The sequence below is a fragment of the Corvus kubaryi genome, unplaced genomic scaffold, assembly GCF_017639235.1.
Source record: "Corvus kubaryi isolate FWS band 111438036 unplaced genomic scaffold, C.kubaryi_AGA036_p1.0 130, whole genome shotgun sequence".
Taxonomy (NCBI): Eukaryota; Metazoa; Chordata; class Aves; order Passeriformes; family Corvidae; genus Corvus; species Corvus kubaryi.
In genome coordinates, this window is record NW_024580665.1 from 3,845,451 (window position 1) to 3,851,316 (window position 5,866).

A 5,866-nucleotide genomic window follows, 5' to 3' on the forward strand; every position below is an offset into this window, starting at 1 on the left:
GCTATTGCTTTCCCAGCTGCTCCCACGATGTACAGGCTGCTGACAGTTCCATTTTTCCATTACTTCTCTCCACTTTGCAAACTCAGTGCCCACTTGATCACTGAAGGATAACAAGTGCTTCCAAAGAATTTGAACAGCAGTGTGTAACAAAGCACACGGGGTACAGGATCTGAGTCCCAATCAGTTGACGATAAACTTTGGTTGCCTGCCACAAGCAAGTCAGAGGCAGGACAAAACAAGTGCTCAGGTTTATCTCAGCTGGTCTCCTACACTGTTTTTTATTCAGGATTGCTGATCCTCTGCTCCACAACTTCATCATGTCATTGTGCTGCCATACTCAGTGTAATGAAAATAATTGAGTCTAATGAGATTATTAACGAAGCAGGAAAGGAAGCATCTTATCATTCTTCCTGAGAATTAAAACCAAGCAAACAAGTAACCTTCTCCTGGGAAGCTCCTGGGAATCAAAAGGAAAATTGTCGTGAAGCCAGGCAAGCAGCTGCTCTTGGTTCTCATCACATTAGCTCGTTCACCTTAACATACTGCAGCATTTCCAAAGCATTGCCCAGCTTCCGGGAACCTGGAGTTTCCCAAGGAAAATGCCCCATCATATCCCACCTCAAGGAGCCAGTGCCAGAGCAGTCTGGGAAGCTGGCTGCCAGCAGGCAGAGCCAGGCTCCAGCTGCCACCAGGGACCCCGTGGCACGCCTGCTGGGAGAAGGGCAGCTGGGGCAAATCCAGCCATACAACCATTCATTAATAATTAATGGAATATGCAAATATTATTCTGCCTCCCCAAGGAAAAGGCCACACAGTCCCACCAAACTCAGGCTCCTTCAGAGGGCAGCTGAGTTGCAGAGCCTGGATGCAGAAACAGCTTCTCAGTTCCCTCCAGGGGCCAGTGACATGAATTAAAATGAAAGGGATTTACAGCCAGGTCAAACTCAGGCAGGCAAAGCAATGTTCAGACAGAGGCTGCTTTAGTCTCCTTCCTAAACTGGAGCATGCCAAAAGCAAAGAGATTTGTAGCAGTACATGGAGTAGGGAGCAGCTGAGGTCAGCACTGAGTCCAAAAATTTCCTTGGAACAGTGAGAATTAAAAAACTGGCTATTTTTTAAAATAAAAAATGAGATCACCTTGTAATCATTTGACAGCATGAACTAGTGTGTTTGAAAGCACAAAACACTTCCTTTTAACATCAATGCACCTGAACTCTCCACTTCAGAGACAGCAGGAGCAGGTGGAAAGCCTAGAGTTCAGCCCAATTGCATTAATTTTATGCCAGGTTTTAATATGGCAGAGTAATCCTAAAATTACATTATCATGCCTGTTAAGGCAAGCAGCCACCATATAAATTATGCAGTTCCATGCACTCTTAAGCTGAAAGCATTTTTCATTTTAGACAAGGACAACAAATGCTGCCAAAATGAAAGAACAATAACACTTGATAGTTTTGAAAATTGTTAATCTACAAAAATGCAAACGATGACTGAAAAAAGGCCTTTCCCTTGGATAAGGTTGATAGCTTAATCCACAGATAGTGTGAATTTTCCTTTTCTTTTCCTTTTTTTTTTTTTTGTTTGATTAGCTTCAATTCTGAAACTACATGAAAAAGAGAAAGGTCAAAAGAAAAAAGACATAAGGAGAGTTAATCATATGCAGGGAAAAGGTTATGCAGCCAATGCAAACCCAAGGGCACAGCAATGGTACAAAGGCAGGACCATTTCACTGTGATTTACCACGCAGGGGAGAGCCTGCTTTGGCTTTGACACTCGAGCCACAGAGCAGGAGTGGATTCTCTGATGGTGGCACTTTATGCTAGAAAGTCATTCTTTATCCTGCATCCATCAGGGCACTTGTGGTGCTCAGCTCTCCTGCACACAACGTGTTTAAATTTACCATGTATAGTAACACCACAGCTGCTGCAGAACCATCCCCTGCTTCTGCAACAAAGCTCCTTCCATCACTTCCATCATCCTGGTCCAGCACAGTCCAAGGCAGCCTAATCCCAGGCTATGTGGATGCTACACCAGCATCCCCAGGAGGTCTGGGGCAGCATCACAGGGAGCTGTTTCTCCTTTTTTTCCTCAGGTCAGAAGGCAGGGGAGACCAGAGGAGTGTTACTGTCAACCCAAAAGGCCTGAGCCAGATCCATAAATTTGTCCAGGTGCTTATATTCACATCAATTTCACATGGAACTTGGTGACTAAACGCACACTGCTGTGGGTCCAGGTGTCACAGTTCTATTGCAGGTGTTGCACACAAACAAATCCCTTTGACTGCAGCAGGCATCAGCGTCCTAAAACAATACAAGAAAACTTCCTACATCATCTGTGTCTGTCAAACAGGCTGGATCTCCTCCCCACCCTGTCCAGCTCTGTGGAGGCCAGTGCAGTGCACAGGCAGGCAGCTGCACCCTGGGAGAGTCCTCCATGGCAGAGCAAGAGCAGTGAGTGGGTGCTCCATCTCCTTTCAGTGCTTGCTTTTCTTTTTTTTCCCCCCAGAAAGAGGAAAGCTTGTTGGACAGGGATTTTTCTCTAGGAAACTCTGGCTTTTGAATGGCTAAAAGGAAAATAGACCTTCTTTCTGGAGTAAGAAAAGGGACAATATTTAAAAAAAAAAAAAAAAAAAAAGACCATTCCAGACCCTTTACAAGGAAATGGAATTGTGCTTTTTGATAATAAGCTGTGCTCATTCTGGCAATTGAATACAGAGGATTAGGTGTATTTCTGACCAAGTGACTTTGAGGTGACAAGCTATGGTGCTCTCCTCAGAAGAGTTTATGTTATTGGTACCTTACAGACATGCACTCTCTGCAAGCTTAAAAATAACAGTGAGTTTGTGAATTAACTTTAAGACTGCAAACACTACTCAAAAACTTATAAATATTTTTTTAAACCACAAACAAGGCTGTGCAATAAGCAAGCAAACTGTACTGTGCATTTGAAAATCAACCTAATGATGGATTTAGAGGCTTAAAGCAACTCTTTCACTGCACCTGTTGGAATCTTTAATTACACACTTCTCTTCATCCCCAGCCATCAGCTGTGATACTGAACTAGAGAGCTTCACAAATCACTGGGTTAGACTGGGTTTAGTGTCCTCACACAATTACAGATTTAGCTTATTTCAGGAAGACAGAGCAGTTGGAACGCTGCTGAGCTTTATCAAGTGAAACGTGGAATTGTCCAGGAAGATTTTAAATTAGGTTTCAGGCCAACAGAAGCAACTCCTAAATATCCTGGCAGTGCTTTGTCTGGATGATGCTGCCTTGCTTGGGGTTTGCCTCTGGGCTTCATTTTTTGGTGACTGACACTTCTGTTTAGAGAGTGAATACATGGGAGCTGCTTGAAAGGGAACATTTCTGAATACATTTCAGTGTACACAGATTTGAGTCACGAAGTCTGTTAACACACAGTTCCTGGTACTGGCCCCTTCTATTTTATCTCAAGATAGGAGTCTTTGCTCCACCCCTAGCAAAGTGACTGCTGTGCTGCTGCACTCTGAGCTGTTCTCTCCTCTTAGCTGAGCAGTGTAAGCAAGAGCTTCTTTGTTATCCCACTCTAACTTAAAACATCAAACCAAAGCAGATTTTGCTTTCTGTGTTCAGTTCTCCTGAACAGGCAGTGCTGCTCTCCAGGAGCAATGAGTCAGAAGCAAAGTCAGCAGCTGACAGGTGACATCGATTACCTTCACAGGAGAGTAACCCTGGAGGGCCTGGAAGTTTAATGCTAGGGAACCTCTGCTTTGAGTGAAATGAGCCCCAGGTGGTTTATAGTGAAACATAAACACTCCTGGTGTTCAGAATCCTCTGTAAAACAGGGTGATGGTTGTAATCTTTTGCTATGAGCTGTACCCATTCTGTAACTGGTAATCTCAGCCCTTCATCCCAAGCTTTAAGGGGCACATGTTGATACAGAATTTGTGTTCTTGGCTCCTGTTCTATGGTCAAACTGAGCATTTCACCCTCCAGGAATGTAGTTCTGTCATTTTTCAAAGCCTTAATTGGCAAAAAGTGAATGTAACGAGCAAAAATACGTATTAGCTGAGGGGGCTTTAAATGCCAGAGAAAGGACTTTGGGGTTGATAGATGAGAGGGAATTAGAGGATACACTGATGTCGTGGTAAAGATACAGGATCGTGCACATGCCAGTTTACTCAGCAGGGTAGCAGTGGTTTTATGCATCTTCTTGAAAATTGCTGGTTTTGCAAAGGATCGGGGCTCTGTGAGCTACTTGTCAGACTCCTGGGTATTATGGAGCTGCCACAGGCAATCACTGAAATGTATGTGTAGGTTGTCTCATGTTCAGATCGTTTGCACTCATGCACAGCTAAATGGTTGGAAATCAGCAGCAGCTCCCATTTTAGGCTTTGGGAACAGCCAGTGAGAACTTCTCATGTGTGCTTGTGATCCCTCCATGCTTCCTCAGTGAAGGTGAATCTAAGTGCTTTTCAACTTTTGGAAGAAATCTGAATTTGAATTTCAGTCTTTCAATGTACATATTCCTTTTTGGACTCTCCTGTGATTCTTGGATAAGACATTTAACAGTTCCAAGACTTGCCCTTCCCATCGTTTAAAGACAGGCACTGCCCACTTTGTGGGAATGCTGTGTGAAGTGCTGACAGTCAGAACTAAGGAGACATCTCCAAAACTGTTGGAGACAGCTCATATAAAAATATCATCAAACTCTGCCATCTGCCCAGAGATTATTCAGGCATCTGCCATGCGCAGAAATATGTGGCAGAATAAAATAGTCCATAAACCTGATCCCAATAGTAACAAATGCAACCAGTAACTTGACTTCTTTGCTGAAGAATCTACCACCACATCACATGAGAGATGAGGGAGAGCCTGGTCATACCTTTCCCCTCCAACCACACATGGCCAGATGCTGAACCCCACCTTCCAAAAGGGCTTCCCATGCTGCAGCATGACTCCTGCCACAGAGGAAGTGGCTGCCCTTCCTGCCACTATAAAGATGGGATCATCAGGCATGAACTAGTCCCATGTTTTCAACAAGCATAGAAAAAAGTCCCTGGCCATGTTACTTGCCTTGGTCCCAGGTGCAGGCACACGTGTACAAGGCAATGCTGCCCTCTGCTATGTGAGGCACTCACGCCCCGTGGCTGTGCCAGAGCCAGCTACTCCCATCACAGCTCAGGGCTCTGAATCAGCCTCAGCCAAATGACACAGCACAAAAAGCAAATCTGGCTCCTGCAGGAAGCTGAACACCCTCAGTTCCTAATGAGCTTCAGAGTGTGTTCTGAAACCAGTAAGGACAGAGAAATTTAAGTTATCCTAATTAGTTCTTCAAGTTCTAACCTTCATCCACTGCTTTTTCACTTAAAAAATCTAGTATTAACATTTAAATAAAAATCAACATATTCACCTTGTCCCTTTTTTGATTAGTAACATCCAGCTTCATGGATTAAAACTAGATGAAACAGATTTCATTAACAGTTCAGAAGATAACTTTTATTTGATCTTCATTTTGGTATGTTATCTTATTGATGAGTGCAGTATGGAAATTCCAAGGCAATCATGTGTCCAATGTAACCATTCTGTATAAAGCTGTATAAGATACATGTTTTGAATTGAAAATGTACTGACAATGTATTATCTACATATGCCCATTTTTAAAAGGAAATTACAGAATTAATGGGAAATAAAGATTATTCATATTAGGCCTGACTCCAACTAGTAATCAGATTGGCTGTTAAATAGCCCCACAAACACTTTTCTTGTACTCAGTGGAAGTACTTAGGTAGGCAAATACTGCAGGGCCCTGGCAAAAGTGGGAGAATCTGGGCTCCTCTGATTCAAAGGTTTATTATTAACAAAACCCTCAGTTGCTCAAACCCCAC